The 18,265-nt window shown below is 49.2% G+C and overlaps 1 protein-coding gene across 1 annotated transcript in view; it reads left to right on the forward strand.

Annotated features, from left to right (window-relative positions):
* Positions 1-2,884: 2,884 nt before the first annotated feature.
* The window catches only part of LARP4B (La ribonucleoprotein 4B), a 101,739-nt gene continuing 86,358 nt past the window's right edge, over positions 2,885-18,265 (forward strand). Inside the window, exon 1 of the mRNA XM_069729705.1 lies at positions 2,885-3,241. The gene's annotated coding sequence lies outside the window, so the exon portion shown is untranslated. The remainder of the gene's footprint in view (positions 3,242-18,265) is intronic.

Raw genomic sequence — 18,265 nt, forward strand, 5'->3', positions numbered from 1 at the left:
GCTGATTTATTATGCCCTTTATGAGGAATCTTTACCGTTATATTGAAATGTATGTACAATTAATAGATCTCCTGGACTATCTAAGATGTCATTGCAAACTTCAATTGTAAACTGCGCATGAGCGAATGTTCTTCATATGGTCAGATTCTTTTTCCAATGTGCTCGTTTTCGATATCTGCGCAGTGCGGGGGTCGTTTCCAAGATGGCGCCATGAACTTCAAAAGTATAACTGCACATGGGCGGAATTATTAGTATACTGGCTGCTAAAATGCACTTCCTGACATGCGCAATTGATGTATTAAAACGTCGTTTATCGCCGCAAATTTTTGTTGCATTAAGAATGGGGTGACTCATACGTTTAAATGAAGTATACACAGTGGTATTTGATTACTAATTATGCTCATAGCGTTTTTATTGATAATTTTGTATGTATGTGATATTAATTGCACAATGGAGCACTTTATATATACTGTTTTTGATGCTATCATGTTGATGCATCCTTTTTCTACATGTGATATGATGCACTATTTTATTACTATTTACTGATTCAATGTCATGTTCACTATATAATACCATGCACTTTGAAACTTGCTTGAGAAAGGTCCACACTTGGGACAGAAACGTCGCATATAGGCCAATAAAGTTCATCTGGATATTCCAAGTGGTGTGCTGCCTTCATCATCTTTTTACTGTATACAAGGTTTGGTACATGCCTGGAAGGAGTTGCACCCTTTTTCCCTCTGTTTTGTGCTGCTTTTTGTCCCCTTTCATCTATCTATCTATCTATCTATCTATCTATCTATCTATCTATCTATCTATATATATTAGATGGAGGCCTGATGCTATCGCATTGGGAGGGCGGTAATGTCACAATGGGGGCAGGCTTTGCAGCATTGAGAATCTCTCCCCCTCATGTGCTCACCCACCTATCCACTCTCTCTTTCCCCATGTGCTGACTTCTCCCGTCTGTGCTCTCTTCTTTGACTTGTCTACCCTATGTACTATCGCCCTGTCTCTCTCTTTCCTGTGCTGTGTTCTCGAACATAAAAAAAAAAAAAAAAAAAGAGAAAAAAATTCAAGAAAAAACAAAAACAGGCAGAGATGCTTACCTGTCTAACTGGGCCTCAATGCAAATGCAGTAACAGGGTGCAGCAGACCCAAGTATAATGGCAACTGCACAGCCTGTGCTGGGTTCTCCCCTCAAAGACAATACTGACATTACAGCAGGAGATCACAGAGGATACATTTTGTGAGGTAAAATATTTTTTAAAAACAGTCAGTGAAATATTTTACCTCACAAAATGAATCCTCTGTGATCTCCTGCTGTAATGTCAGCATTGTCTTTTGCTTCCTCCCCTGCCCAGGAGCTGTGGTATGTTCTGTACACGGTCAGACACAATTTTTAAAATGAAGGTTAGTTCGTGGGAAAACCCCTTTAATGTGACCGGCTCCCTCTGCCTGTAGACACATCGTGCATCTGCCTCCAGGATCAGTCAAATGATTCACTGCGCCTGTATAGAATTCGCACAGGCGCAGTAAATCAGACCGCCGCCATCTTTGTGCAGACAGATAGCGGCGGTCACATTAAAACTGCACATACGCTCCTCCTGTACAAAGATGGCGGCAGTCAGTGTATCATTTGGCTGAACCCGGTGGCATCGTGTTCGTGACAGTGTTCCGCTGGTGGTACCGCGTAAGAGGCTGCATGAGGATGTGAGGTGCGTACGGCGTTTAGAGTGTGTGTGTGGTGTGACGGTGTTCCACTGTTGGTACCGCGCAAGAGGCTGGTACCACCAGCAGTTTCCATATTGACACCCATCACTTGGGTGTCCCAATATGGCGGTCAGTGAACTTCCTCCGCTTGGAATTCTGGGATACGGTGACATCTGGACAGAACAGGAAATGAAAATATTACAAGGCAATTACATAAATAGATAACTAAATAGTGTGTATATATATATAATTATTTTGTGATTTTAAAAAAAAAAATATTTGTGCAATTTTTTTACTTTCTTACTTTGTCCCAGCATGGGGCCTTCACTTTTAGCAGCCTAATCGCAGATATATTCCAATGCAATGGTTCATAACTAGCCCCTGAGACCGTGCGCTGTGCATTGACTGAGGGGCTTGCCGTAGCCTGGTGGTCTGGATATCGTCATGATGAGATCGGGTCAATATGGCAACGATCAGGCCCTTGTGATGACGTTGTGAGGGCGCTGATCAGAGAGCAGAGGGGGCTCCCTCCCTGTGCACGCTGGAGAAATACTGCGATTGCAGTATTTATGGGGCTAAAGCACCGGGAGCGGTGCAGGCAGCGCTCCTGTACCGAATGGCGGGTTTCAGCTGTCAGAATCCGCTGAAATCAGCGGTGATTGCGCGTGCGCAGCCTGGGTGCCCTCACGATCCACAGAACGTAAAGTCTGAGGTCATTAAGCACCAGGCGAGCAACACATGAGTATGTCTTGAAGGGGTTAAAGAGTAGCTGACTATCAAATGATAGTTAGTGCTTATAAAATTCTATGGAGAAGGGAAGAGCTGGAGGCCGACACAGGCATTCGGCTGGGAGCTCTCCTGGAGTGACAGTGACACCAGCCAGAGGGGAGACTGACATGAGCCCAGTGATGGGCAGCACCTACAGGGAGCAGGATGCGATTATTCCGCATCCACCTATGAATAAATCGCTTCTCTCCGCGTCACTTGTTGCTAGGAGGATGGGCTGGAGAGGGAGGAGATCCTTGCTGCAGCCAAACTCCGCCTCTTCAGCGCCGCCGGACTTCCCCGTGACGTCAGCGGCGGTTCCCTGCGTCAGGCGCAGTGCGCTCCAGGCCGCCGCGTTCTCCCCGCCCCCTTCACAACGGCCAATAGGTGGAGACAACGGAGGCAGGACTTCCGGCGGGCGCAGGAAGTTACACTGTCTCGGGATTTTTTTTACGTCCTCCTCCTTTTCACGGGATAGAGAAATTGTAGTGATAATTGCGGGCGTCCCGCCGCTGCCGCCAGCACCCACCGCCTCCAGTGCCGCCCGCTGCTCCCTGAGCGTATCCTCGGCCGTTCCCCTGCGGGCAGAGCGCGGCGTGTTGTCTGGTTCCTATTCCCGTCGTCACGGACCGAAGTATTCCTTCTTCTTCCTCCTCTCCCGCCTGACAGCCGCCCGCCCACCCGAGCAACCGAGGGGAAGAGTCCGAGAGAGGAGGAGGCCGGAGACTGCGAGACCAGCAGGCCGAGACCTGACGGCGAGCAGGTGAGTGCGGCCCGCGGAGCCGCCCCGTCCCCTCATGTCCCCGCACCCCCAGCAGCGGCCTCCATCGTCCGGGCGCCGCCCGCACTGCAGAGCCCCACTGACGGCTGACAATAGAACGCACGCACCGCACCATATGCTGCCTCACATGGCACACAGCAGCAGCACATGACCCGGAGAGATCCGTGAGCACGGACGTCACCTGGCATCATATGGCCCGGAGAGCACTCCAACTCTCATCCTCCTGTGTGCGCCCAGAGAGCACTACAACTCTCATCTTCCTGTGTGCGCCCGGAGAGCACTCCAACTCTCATCCTCCTGTGTGCGCCCAGAGAGCACTCCAACTCTCATCCTCCTGTGTGCGCCCAGAGAGCACTCCAACTCTCATCCTCCTGTGTGCGCCCAGAGAGCACTCCAACTCTCATCCTCCTGTGTGCGCCCAGAGAGCACTCCAACTCTCATCCTCCTGTGTGCGCCCAGAGAGCACTCCAACTCTCATCCTCCTGTGTGCGCCCAGAGAGCACTCCAACTCTCATCCTCCTGTGTGCGCCCAGAGAGCACTCCAACTCTCATCCTCCTGTGTGCGCCCAGAGAGCACTCCAACTCTCATCCTCCTGTGTGCGCCCAGAGAGCACTCCAACTCTCATCCTCCTGTGTGCGCCCAGAGAGCACTCCAACTCTCATCCTCCTGTGTGCGCCCAGAGAGCACTCCAACTCTCATCCTCCTGTGTGCGCCCAGAGAGCACTCCAACTCTCATCCTCCTGTGTGCGCCCAGAGAGCACTCCAACTCTCATCCTCCTGTGTGCGCCCAGAGAGCACTCCAACTCTCATCCTCCTGTGTGCGCCCAGAGAGCACTCCAACTCTCATCCTCCTGTGTGCGCCCAGAGAGCACTCCAACTCTCATCCTCCTGTGTGCGCCCAGAGAGCACTCCAACTCTCATCCTCCTGTGTGCGCCCAGAGAGCACTCCAACTCTCATCCTCCTGTGTGCGCCCAGAGAGCACTCCAACTCTCATCCTCCTGTGTGCGCCCAGAGAGCACTCCAACTCTCATCCTCCTGTGTGCGCCCAGAGAGCACTCCAACTCTCATCCTCCTGTGTGCGCCCAGAGAGCACTCCAACTCTCATCCTCCTGTGTGCGCCCAGAGAGCACTCCAACTCTCATCCTCCTGTGTGCGCCCAGAGAGCACTCCAACTCTCATCCTCCTGTGTGCGCCCAGAGAGCACTCCAACTCTCATCCTCCTGTGTGCGCCCAGAGAGCACTCCAACTCTCATCCTCCTGTGTGCGCCCAGAGAGCACTCCAACTCTCATCCTCCTGTGTGCGCCCAGAGAGCACTCCAACTCTCATCCTCCTGTGTGCGCCCAGAGAGCACTCCAACTCTCATCCTCCTGTGTGCGCCCAGAGAGCACTCCAACTCTCATCCTCCTGTGTGCGCCCAGAGAGCACTCCAACTCTCATCCTCCTGTGTGCGCCCAGAGAGCACTCCAACTCTCATCCTCCTGTGTGCGCCCAGAGAGCACTCCAACTCTCATCCTCCTGTGTGCGCCCAGAGAGCACTCCAACTCTCATCCTCCTGTGTGCGCCCAGAGAGCACTCCAACTCTCATCCTCCTGTGTGCGCCCAGAGAGCACTCCAACTCTCATCCTCCTGTGTGCGCCCAGAGAGCACTCCAACTCTCATCCTCCTGTGTGCGCCCAGAGAGCACTCCAACTCTCATCCTCCTGTGTGCGCCCAGAGAGCACTCCAACTCTCATCCTCCTGTGTGCGCCCAGAGAGCACTCCAACTCTCATCCTCCTGTGTGCGCCCAGAGAGCACTCCAACTCTCATCCTCCTGTGTGCGCCCAGAGAGCACTCCAACTCTCATCCTCCTGTGTGCGCCCAGAGAGCACTCCAACTCTCATCCTCCTGTGTGCGCCCAGAGAGCACTCCAACTCTCATCCTCCTGTGTGCGCCCAGAGAGCACTCCAACTCTCATCCTCCTGTGTGCGCCCAGAGAGCACTCCAACTCTCATCCTCCTGTGTGCGCCCAGAGAGCACTCCAACTCTCATCCTCCTGTGTGCGCCCAGAGAGCACTCCAACTCTCATCCTCCTGTGTGCGCCCAGAGAGCACTCCAACTCTCATCCTCCTGTGTGCGCCCAGAGAGCACTCCAACTCTCATCCTCCTGTGTGCGCCCAGAGAGCACTCCAACTCTCATCCTCCTGTGTGCGCCCAGAGAGCACTCCAACTCTCATCCTCCTGTGTGCGCCCAGAGAGCACTCCAACTCTCATCCTCCTGTGTGCGCCCAGAGAGCACTCCAACTCTCATCCTCCTGTGTGCGCCCAGAGAGCACTCCAACTCTCATCCTCCTGTGTGCGCCCAGAGAGCACTCCAACTCTCATCCTCCTGTGTGCGCCCAGAGAGCACTCCAACTCTCATCCTCCTGTGTGCGCCCAGAGAGCACTCCAACTCTCATCCTCCTGTGTGCGCCCAGAGAGCACTCCAACTCTCATCCTCCTGTGTGCGCCCAGAGAGCACTCCAACTCTCATCCTCCTGTGTGCGCCCAGAGAGCACTCCAACTCTCATCCTCCTGTGTGCGCCCAGAGAGCACTCCAACTCTCATCCTCCTGTGTGCGCCCAGAGAGCACTCCAACTCTCATCCTCCTGTGTGCGCCCAGAGAGCACTCCAACTCTCATCCTCCTGTGTGCGCCCAGAGAGCACTCCAACTCTCATCCTCCTGTGTGCGCCCAGAGAGCACTCCAACTCTCATCCTCCTGTGTGCGCCCAGAGAGCACTCCAACTCTCATCCTCCTGTGTGCGCCCAGAGAGCACTCCAACTCTCATCCTCCTGTGTGCGCCCAGAGAGCACTCCAACTCTCATCCTCCTGTGTGCGCCCAGAGAGCACTCCAACTCTCATCCTCCTGTGTGCGCCCAGAGAGCACTCCAACTCTCATCCTCCTGTGTGCGCCCAGAGAGCACTCCAACTCTCATCCTCCTGTGTGCGCCCAGAGAGCACTCCAACTCTCATCCTCCTGTGTGCGCCCAGAGAGCACTCCAACTCTCATCCTCCTGTGTGCGCCCAGAGAGCACTCCAACTCTCATCCTCCTGTGTGCGCCCAGAGAGCACTCCAACTCTCATCCTCCTGTGTGCGCCCAGAGAGCACTCCAACTCTCATCCTCCTGTGTGCGCCCAGAGAGCACTCCAACTCTCATCCTCCTGTGTGCGCCCAGAGAGCACTCCAACTCTCATCCTCCTGTGTGCGCCCAGAGAGCACTCCAACTCTCATCCTCCTGTGTGCGCCCAGAGAGCACTCCAACTCTCATCCTCCTGTGTGCGCCCAGAGAGCACTCCAACTCTCATCCTCCTGTGTGCGCCCAGAGAGCACTCCAACTCTCATCCTCCTGTGTGCGCCCAGAGAGCACTCCAACTCTCATCCTCCTGTGTGCGCCCAGAGAGCACTCCAACTCTCATCCTCCTGTGTGCGCCCAGAGAGCACTCCAACTCTCATCCTCCTGTGTGCGCCCAGAGAGCACTCCAACTCTCATCCTCCTGTGTGCGCCCAGAGAGCACTCCAACTCTCATCCTCCTGTGTGCGCCCAGAGAGCACTCCAACTCTCATCCTCCTGTGTGCGCCCAGAGAGCACTCCAACTCTCATCCTCCTGTGTGCGCCCAGAGAGCACTCCAACTCTCATCCTCCTGTGTGCGCCCAGAGAGCACTCCAACTCTCATCCTCCTGTGTGCGCCCAGAGAGCACTCCAACTCTCATCCTCCTGTGTGCGCCCAGAGAGCACTCCAACTCTCATCCTCCTGTGTGCGCCCAGAGAGCACTCCAACTCTCATCCTCCTGTGTGCGCCCAGAGAGCACTCCAACTCTCATCCTCCTGTGTGCGCCCAGAGAGCACTCCAACTCTCATCCTCCTGTGTGCGCCCAGAGAGCACTCCAACTCTCATCCTCCTGTGTGCGCCCAGAGAGCACTCCAACTCTCATCCTCCTGTGTGCGCCCAGAGAGCACTCCAACTCTCATCCTCCTGTGTGCGCCCAGAGAGCACTCCAACTCTCATCCTCCTGTGTGCGCCCAGAGAGCACTCCAACTCTCATCCTCCTGTGTGCGCCCAGAGAGCACTCCAACTCTCATCCTCCTGTGTGCGCCCAGAGAGCACTCCAACTCTCATCCTCCTGTGTGCGCCCAGAGAGCACTCCAACTCTCATCCTCCTGTGTGCGCCCAGAGAGCACTCCAACTCTCATCCTCCTGTGTGCGCCCAGAGAGCACTCCAACTCTCATCCTCCTGTGTGCGCCCAGAGAGCACTCCAACTCTCATCCTCCTGTGTGCGCCCAGAGAGCACTCCAACTCTCATCCTCCTGTGTGCGCCCAGAGAGCACTCCAACTCTCATCCTCCTGTGTGCGCCCAGAGAGCACTCCAACTCTCATCCTCCTGTGTGCGCCCAGAGAGCACTCCAACTCTCATCCTCCTGTGTGCGCCCAGAGAGCACTCCAACTCTCATCCTCCTGTGTGCGCCCAGAGAGCACTCCAACTCTCATCCTCCTGTGTGCGCCCAGAGAGCACTCCAACTCTCATCCTCCTGTGTGCGCCCAGAGAGCACTCCAACTCTCATCCTCCTGTGTGCGCCCAGAGAGCACTCCAACTCTCATCCTCCTGTGTGCGCCCAGAGAGCACTCCAACTCTCATCCTCCTGTGTGCGCCCAGAGAGCACTCCAACTCTCATCCTCCTGTGTGCGCCCAGAGAGCACTCCAACTCTCATCCTCCTGTGTGCGCCCAGAGAGCACTCCAACTCTCATCCTCCTGTGTGCGCCCAGAGAGCACTCCAACTCTCATCCTCCTGTGTGCGCCCAGAGAGCACTCCAACTCTCATCCTCCTGTGTGCGCCCAGAGAGCACTCCAACTCTCATCCTCCTGTGTGCGCCCAGAGAGCACTCCAACTCTCATCCTCCTGTGTGCGCCCAGAGAGCACTCCAACTCTCATCCTCCTGTGTGCGCCCAGAGAGCACTCCAACTCTCATCCTCCTGTGTGCGCCCAGAGAGCACTCCAACTCTCATCCTCCTGTGTGCGCCCAGAGAGCACTCCAACTCTCATCCTCCTGTGTGCGCCCAGAGAGCACTCCAACTCTCATCCTCCTGTGTGCGCCCAGAGAGCACTCCAACTCTCATCCTCCTGTGTGCGCCCAGAGAGCACTCCAACTCTCATCCTCCTGTGTGCGCCCAGAGAGCACTCCAACTCTCATCCTCCTGTGTGCGCCCAGAGAGCACTCCAACTCTCATCCTCCTGTGTGCGCCCAGAGAGCACTCCAACTCTCATCCTCCTGTGTGCGCCCAGAGAGCACTCCAACTCTCATCCTCCTGTGTGCGCCCAGAGAGCACTCCAACTCTCATCCTCCTGTGTGCGCCCAGAGAGCACTCCAACTCTCATCCTCCTGTGTGCGCCCAGAGAGCACTCCAACTCTCATCCTCCTGTGTGCGCCCAGAGAGCACTCCAACTCTCATCCTCCTGTGTGCGCCCAGAGAGCACTCCAACTCTCATCCTCCTGTGTGCGCCCAGAGAGCACTCCAACTCTCATCCTCCTGTGTGCGCCCAGAGAGCACTCCAACTCTCATCCTCCTGTGTGCGCCCAGAGAGCACTCCAACTCTCATCCTCCTGTGTGCGCCCAGAGAGCACTCCAACTCTCATCCTCCTGTGTGCGCCCAGAGAGCACTCCAACTCTCATCCTCCTGTGTGCGCCCAGAGAGCACTCCAACTCTCATCCTCCTGTGTGCGCCCAGAGAGCACTCCAACTCTCATCCTCCTGTGTGCGCCCAGAGAGCACTCCAACTCTCATCCTCCTGTGTGCGCCCAGAGAGCACTCCAACTCTCATCCTCCTGTGTGCGCCCAGAGAGCACTCCAACTCTCATCCTCCTGTGTGCGCCCAGAGAGCACTCCAACTCTCATCCTCCTGTGTGCGCCCAGAGAGCACTCCAACTCTCATCCTCCTGTGTGCGCCCAGAGAGCACTCCAACTCTCATCCTCCTGTGTGCGCCCAGAGAGCACTCCAACTCTCATCCTCCTGTGTGCGCCCAGAGAGCACTCCAACTCTCATCCTCCTGTGTGCGCCCAGAGAGCACTCCAACTCTCATCCTCCTGTGTGCGCCCAGAGAGCACTCCAACTCTCATCCTCCTGTGTGCGCCCAGAGAGCACTCCAACTCTCATCCTCCTGTGTGCGCCCAGAGAGCACTCCAACTCTCATCCTCCTGTGTGCGCCCAGAGAGCACTCCAACTCTCATCCTCCTGTGTGCGCCCAGAGAGCACTCCAACTCTCATCCTCCTGTGTGCGCCCAGAGAGCACTCCAACTCTCATCCTCCTGTGTGCGCCCAGAGAGCACTCCAACTCTCATCCTTCTGTGTGCGCCCAGTCAGCGATGCAGCCGGGCTCCTGTGTGCTGCAGATATAGTATTTCTTGCATTATTTCTTTATTTTTTTTTTCTTTGTAGAAATAGAAAGTAGTTTTTTTCTTTGTCTGCTATATGCGATAGAATTACAACTCTTACAAGATCACAGGTTGTGTTTTTGTATCGCTGCCGGTAGCTGAGTTTTTTTTGGAGGATCATTTTTTTATTTTCATTGGTTTTACTAGGATTAGATAAACAATTGTATCCACCGATATCCTAGATCACAATAGATGACATCCGTTTTTGGTAAGGGAAGGTACCCCAGCGGCGAGATTTTGTACCGCTGCACACTAAAGGGGTTTGCACGTGTGGCAAAACAAGGTGAGATAATAAAACCTATTCTCTGCCATTGCGCCCCCTCTGGACCTTGTTTATGTGGCTCTAGGTATGACGTCCTGATTGCTGCACCAAGTTACTGGTCTCAGTGCTACCTTGACGCATCTCCCACCCTACCTGGCCTCTTCTGGTTAGCCCCTTTATTAAAAGCCCTTGGGTGTAACATAACAAAAGTGCTATAATGACCTCCTGGACAGTGGCCATGCCTTTGCTGTCAGCACTGTCCTCCACCGGGCACCTGACAAAATGTCACATGACCATTGCAGCCTTAACAGTGGTATCCCAGCAGAGCTAACTCTGCTCTGTGATTGGTGGGGCCACAACTCTGAAATTGGAGGAACCGCGTCAGTTCGGGAGGTTAGTGTAGTGTTTCTTATATTCCGCACCCAATAGTAGACAATTATACTGCAGGTGGAGATATGTAGATATGAATTTATATATGTGGACTTGCAGGGCAAGAGGTCCTCTAACATGTGGATGATAACGGGGGTCCTGTGTGGGAGACCACCTCGATGCTCTTGCTATTCAGGTACATTGATGGCATGCTGGGGCTCTGCCTAGCAATCTTTCTCTACGGTGATCTGGGCCTCACTATTGGTTGTAGTCTGTCAAAATGTGTAGAAAAAAAAACACTAAATTTTTCATTTGTATCATGGACATGGCATAGCAAATCCTATGATGAGCCCTGGAGGCTCCGTGGAGTCACGTGGGGAATGCTGGAACTTCCTGTTAGCTGAGGACGCCTTCATGATGATAAAACTCAGTTCTCCTCTGTACAGCAGGTTAGGAAATTAAAAAAGGGCTAGCCCTGGCTATGGGGTGGGAGGTGCTGACAGGTTCACTTTAAAGATTGGAATGGGGAGTTACATGGACAGTATATCCCTGATAAGAAGTTATAAAAGCTAAGCAATTTCATAATAACCTGAAGATCCAGTGCAATCAGCAGCACGCGGGCTCATCCTGTACTCCTGGCCTGGAAATGCACCTCCGGGTGTCATGGCCGCCTGTGTGGACTGCACTGTTTGCACTCTTTATTGATCTGTAGTCCCAGTATAGAGTACAGAGTTGTCGCTTTACAGCTGCCACGGGTCCTTGACTTTCTGCTCTTTGGCTGGTAGAAAATGATTATTGATATTAACCTTCGATTACCAAAGGAGTTGCGACGTATTCATAGTGCACGAACCATTCCTGGCACAGATTAATAACTCATACCCGCTGCATAGTGAAGCAAAAATATGTTTCTATGTGTTTGCAATGATATATACATGTATATGGCACTTACTAATATTCATTTTTTTCCAAATGTGTCCTAGTTGCAATGCTCGCTCGTGCCATCCTGCCATCTCAGCTTCAGATGTTTGCCTACTTGAGACCAGTAATATGTATGGAGGGTTATGCTTGTTGGCTAAACTCGATTCATTGATGGAGAGATGAGCTTTCTTGGCTACTGAAGTGAGCAAGCTAGCCCCCTTATGTCAGCTTATTGGATATTTAAAGGTAATGTCACCTGTTTTTAGCTACATAATCGTAAAAATGGAGACCTTGATTCCAGTGATGAATCACTACTTATCCTGCTTGCTGTAGCTTAAAAAAAAATCATAGTTTTATCAGCAGGAGATTATTGCTAGAGGACTTCTTGACCAGCTGCTACCTAGTCCAACCCCACCGCCACCACTGATTGGCAGGTTTCTGTGAACACCATCTGTGATGTGGGCGGGGTTATACAGGGCTCAGCATGTGGAGAACTGCCAGAAGCAGTCTGCAGAAGATAAAACAGTGATTTTATTAATATTGCGGCAAGCAGCCCAGTAAGTGATATATCACTGGAATCAGGGTCTCTGCACCTACATCAGGCTGCTCTCAGATTACAAAGCTAAAAATTGGTGGTAGATTTCATTTAACTGCACCAGTCCGCCCCTTTTCTGTTTATGCATTGGCTACTGAAATGAGTCAAGCAGCCATAATAATAATTTAGTAGTAATTTTTATTCCTGTAATGCCAACATATTCCACAGCGCTGCTCCTTTATACATGCCGCTGGTCTCATGCCAGCACTAGGATCTCTAACTGTATTGTGCCCCACGAAGAAGAGGCGTTGGCAGGATTGTGGTGCTGAAACTAGGACATCAAGGCAGGTTTTATGACAGTAAGATTCTTTATTTTGTCACTTCAGACATAGTGGAACATATTTTCCGTCTGCTGAACGACCACTTTAACTTGACTGACATCATTTGCTCTAAAATGTCTTCAACCCGGCAACCTGGGTACAGCCTGGGTCTGACAGATGTTGCGTATGTGCTCCACCAAGTTCACAGATGTTAAGCACGCGTGATGGTTGTGTGGTTAATAGCATCACACAATTAAAAACGATGCAAAAAAGTTTGACTTGTGGTGTCTAATGTAGTTTGTGTTTCTGAAGCAGCGTTACAATGTAACAGGTTCACCCTTCACAGCCCCGCTACTAAAAATAATCTGATTAATCATATGGAAAATGTTAAGGTTTTTCCATTCGTTTAAAAATAATTTCAATACTCTCCCCCCCCCCCCTCACCTGAAGAAAGGCAAACCTCACACGGCCTCTTCAGACTTGGATGAATATTTCATATCCCTGTGACTAATAATGTCCCATTATAAACGGAATTATTTCCTGACCTCTCGCAGGGCGTTCATCACGTATCACTGGGGTATCGCATGATTTTTCTGCCATGATGTTCCATCTAGTAACATTACGTTGGGGGCTTTTACTCTGCACTGTACTTGCAAGAGATATGTTTACGGAATAGCTTTTTTTAACCATTTTTAAGCCTTACTGCCTGTAAAGTGTAGACTCTGATCTGGAGCCTTGTGTGATGGTGGTTAATCGTATTTCTCCGCGACCCATTGAGTAGTCACTTATTGATTGATCACCCGCTATAAATCATTCCCGTTGGGTATAATTCTTCTTCAGTGAGCACTTGGTTGTCATCAACGATCGGAAAAAGTTATGAGTCTGCTGATCTGTGATAAATCTGAGCGCAGCTTTACATGTTTATACGCCGCTCCGTGCTCCACGTCATCGGCCGCAGTGTTCAGCTGCCTCTTACAGAAGATATTATTGTTGTGACACATTGATAAATCTGAACAATTGAATCCTATTCAGATATGAAGCATTTAGCACCGAGATACCGCTGCCGTGACAGATTTGCTCTATACTCCTTTTATCTAAGGATCAAAAAATTGACATTTCAACATGCGATCCATTTGTTCTTAACCTCTTAGTGACTGGGCAACTTTTTTTTTAAATCTGACCCGTGCCACATTATATAGTAATAACTCTAAAACATTTCAACTAATTCCAGTGATTTTGAGATTGTTTTTTTCGTGGCACGTTGTACTTTATGATAATGGTAAATTTAGGTTGATATGTTTAGTTATAAAATAAAAAAATACAACTAGAAATTGACAACAATGTAAAAATTAGCAATTTTCAAACTTTGATTATCCCTTTAATCCAGACAGTCATACCACACAAAAACATTAATAAATAACATTTCCCTCATGTCTGCTTAAAATCAGCTCCATCTGTAAAATGTTATTTTATTTTGTTAGCATTTTAGGAGGTTTAAAAAATGTAGCAGTAATTTTTCTTCTTTCCATGGAAATTTTCAAAATTTATTTTTTAGGGACCTATCCAGGTTTGATGTGACTTTTGGGGTCCTATATATTGGAAAACCCTCAAAAGTGATACCATTTTAATAACCGCACCCCTCCACATATTCAAAATTGCTTTCGCGTAGTTTATTAACCCTTCCAATGCTTTTTAGGAATTAATGCAAAGTGGCATGATCGGAAACAAAGTGTATTTTTACCACTTAAAGGCCGCTATTTGGCCATAAACTGCCATGGCAAACATCAGGACCACCCAATCATGATCTTAGGGTGCTGATGGAGTCTGAGAGAGCCCACAAACTCTGTTAACCATACCATTTGTATGATGTAGTGATTATTGACAGCCACATCTAAGGGGTTAAACAGATATGGACGGTGCCAACACTGATTGTGGCTGATATAGCAAGTTGGCTATATTGTACAGCTGATAGCTAGAGGACTGTCACCTGTATGGGGATGCTATTCTCTTGTATCTCAGGTCAGTAAAAAGTAGTATTGGCGGTCATTAAGGGGTTAAAGGGAATCCGTCAGTACCGTAGTTCTTTTATATGTAATTTAAGAGCAGCGTGATGTTGGGACAGAAACCCTGTTTCCAGTGATGTATCATTTACTAGGCTGCTTATTGTTTCAATAAAATCAGTGTTTTCTCAGAAGCTGATTATTACTAGAGGACTAGTTGTCTCATGTCACATAGTACTTTTGCTCTGCGTAACCCCTCCCCCCCAACCATTTGTCATCCTTCTGCCTATGCACTGTGTACACAGCTGCCAATCAGTCTTGTGGGCAGGATGTTACAGGGCTCAGTATTTAGAGAACAGCTAGATCTGCAGCAGAGAAAACTGGTTTTTATCAAATTACAACAAGCAACCCAGTAAATGATCGGTGGAATCAGGGTCTGTGCCCCTACATTATTCTGTTCTCGGATTGCATAGCAATTACCTGGTGGCAGATTCTCTTGTATGCCTTAATATGAGCAGTGCATAGGCACACCAGTATCCCATAGAGGTCTGAGTGGTGTATTGTGTTATGGATCCATTATATGTTTGTGTGGATACAGCCATAGATCATGTTAAAAAGAAATGGAAGACCCTGTGATAAATTCCATCTGACCCCTGTGTAAATGATGGCCGTTACCCAGCACTCGCTGCATCCTGGTTTCTGTCATGAATCAAAGACATAACGCAGATGTGAACAGAGTCTAATGTGTATCCACCATGGCATCATCAATTCCTATCATGAAACCAAGAATAAATCGGCAGCATCTTCCCGAGATGTTCCTGCTTTACTCCCAGATAGGATCCACTATGGAAATGTGGCGCTGTGTATCGGGTGGCTACAGTTCGTGGTTTCGCATATGTGATTTGTGTAGAAATTTCACAATTACATTTTTTTTTCTCCTCTGGCGTCTTTCCTATTTACATTTCTTAATGGAAAATTGCAAAACTGTAAAACGGTTATTGTAGAATAACGTTCATGATGGGAGCGGTCCACCTTCATTGCTGCAACCATGTGCAGTGCAGCGTCCATCCATCTGACTCCATCAGCCGGCTTTATTTCTATTCTTGGCTCTTATGTCACAATGTTTGTCACACACGATCTACATATCCCAACCTGTCATTATTTACTCTTCAATATCACCTTATTGCATTATTTAAATAGCAGCGTGGTGACATCAGCGGCCGAGCGCCTGCCGGGGCTGACACCCAGCGATAATGCAGCACAAAAGTCTCTCCGTCAGACGAGAAGAATTGTTAGCAAATGGCCACTCCTAATTTATCACCCATTACTCCTTATTGAACATAAATGTCAGTAATTTATTGTGTTGGACATGGAAACATGGCTGCGTGCTTCCAGAAATGCCACCGCCTCTGTCCACAAAGGTTTCTGGAAATAAGAGGCCATGGGGTTGTTTTTTTTTTTTTTGTGCACATGGGTATGTGCACATGTCGTTTTATAGACACTGGCGTATCCGAATAGTTTTTTTTTTTTAAGCAGAAGACATTTCAGGAGAACAAAATGCTAGTGGGGCTCTTCCTGATATGTTTTTTTTCCACCAACTTTCCCACCAGCGTGGTTTTAAGTATTTTGTTGTTATTTTTGCATACAAAATAGTTTGAACAATGGTCAGGTCACTTTTTAGCCTCTTCACGGTTGTCAAAGCCCAAGGTGGTTAAAAAGGGCAGAACATAATTATCCAGGAGGAATCCGCCTGAAAAAAGATGCCGCGGGCACATACAGATGCCTTAGAGGGCTTATCTCGCAGAAGACATGAGTGTGATACATACAAAATTTCATTTTCAGGGTGTGTTGTTGTCCCAGAGGCTGGACCCTCACCATTCACTCACCATTCATATAGTGATGGCTTAGGCCACTTTCATACATCAGTTTTTTGCCTTCAGGCATAATCCGTCTATTTTTTTTTTTTTAAACCGTATCTGGTGCAAATTGTGATAAACTGATGCTCCCCATCCGTTTTTTGGCTGGATCAGTTTTTGTTTATCGGGCATACAATTTGTACTTCCTGTTCCGGGGAAGAGAGATATGCCTGGAAAACCGGATTCAGATGCCGGATTTGTCATTTCACATCTGTTTCATCCGTTTATCGCTGGAACCGTCGCTGGGTGTTTTTTCGCCTGACAGAAAAAAAACGGATGAAACGTGTGGCCATCAGGCGCAATCCGGCGCTAATACAACTGTATGAGAAAAAAAAGGATCCGTTTTTTTTTTTTTTTCAAACCTCGCCGGATTGTGCCTGACGGCAAAAACCTGATGTGAAAGTAGCCTTATCCGAGCAATCAGCCACCACTTTACCCAATGTGGATACTTATTTAGAGTATGTACATCTGGGTCGTATCCGCTGTGTATCATAGTAGCTACATTGTGGTTAAGGGTTGAAATAAAAAATTTTTGTACTTTAAAAAAAAAAACTCCCCTCCACTTTGCAAAAAAAATTTGCAGTCTAAGTTGACCGGTGCTGCAATTTTGCAATGCAAAGGGTGCAATATGAATGAGATCCACAGAATTTCAACAACAAAATCCACACCATTAAGATTTAAAGGGTTTGTCCAGGATTCATTTTTATTTCCACGTAGGCATGCAGACTTAAAAAATAGCAACTTCCTAACCTCCCCCTATCCAGTGCTGCCTCTCTGCCACTGCTGCGGGCTTTAACCATATGCAGCGGTGAAGCCATGACAAAAGGGAATGTGACCACTGCAGTCAATCACTGCACTTAGCAACTCATTTCCTCTACTTCAGCATTAATTATAAGCCTAATGATTAGCTGCAGCGGTCCCTTTTGGTGGTTGTGATGTTGCTGAGTGAGGGCAGGACCTGCGGAGTGTGAGTATAATAAAAAAAAAGTGTTTATTCTCTACATCTACAGTTGTAGGATGAAGTAAAGATTAATTCTACACAACCTTTTTGAAGGGAATCAGTTACCAGTTTTTTACAACTTTATTTGAGAGCAACTCGATACAGGGGCAGCAACCCTGATTCCGCCAATGTTACATACCGTACTTGGCCGCTTGCCGCTATTTTGATGAAATCATTTTATCTGCTGCACATCTAGCAGTTCTTTGAATGCTGAGCTCTGTATAAACCCACCCACAATATTGATTGTGTGCACTGGGCGTAGGCAGAAAGCTGCTATTTGTGGGTGAGGTTATACAGAGCTCATGAATATGGAGGATAATCTTCTGATAAAACAGTGATTTTTATCAAAACTTCAGCAAGCAGCCCATTAAGTGACATATCATTGGAATAGGGGTCTCTATCTCTTCATCATGCTGCCCTCTGATTAGTTGGCAAAATCCTGTTGATGGTGTCCATTTAAGGGTTAAAAGGGGGCAATGTTAACTTAATTTTAAAATGTTATTCCCAGATTTTACCCCTTGCACTTCAGTGGGTGAAATCTGCTGTAAATCCTGAATGCATCCTTTATGCAGCAGATGTGTCCCCGTGTATGTGTGCGCTTGTATGGATCTTGCTAACCATGCACACAGTGTAGCTGCTGACGTGAAGGGAATATTAGGCCAACTAGGAAGCCATATTGGCCCCAAAAAGTAACTTAACACAGTCAACAAAATGCCGCCATCCCCACACTGTATATAATTGTGCTGTCAGACGGACGGTGAGCTGTGTCAGCTCCTGCAGGACCTGCACTGCGTCTGCGGCATCCAGCGTGCCGCTGCCAGCCACTAACTTCACCAACTTTATCCTCTGCTCAGTGATGGTAATGTATCGGAGCTGGATGCTGCCTGCTAAATGTTATTGGGCGGGGGAGGGGGCTTGTCGGGGGCCCTCTCTGTAATAGTCTGTCAGAGACCCTCTGCAGGGTGATGATCATAGACGGTTAGTAATAACACCCACACTAACGATTCTGACACACAAATACTGATGAGTACGGTGTATGTGCCTTATGTTAGGACTTTTACATGTTTTTTTTTCCTGGCATGAAGAGTGTTTAGAATGACTGACTGTGTTCTGTGGGAAACACTATGTGCTGCTGTTTGAACCTTGTCTGAAGGCACTATAGAATTTCTCTGCTGACAAGGAAAGGCCAGGAATTGTTTTTTGCTGCTTTTTTTAATGCTAATTTTCAGCTG

The sequence above is a fragment of the Ranitomeya imitator genome, chromosome 6 (genome assembly GCF_032444005.1).
Source record: "Ranitomeya imitator isolate aRanImi1 chromosome 6, aRanImi1.pri, whole genome shotgun sequence".
NCBI lineage: Eukaryota > Metazoa > Chordata > Amphibia > Anura > Dendrobatidae > Ranitomeya > Ranitomeya imitator.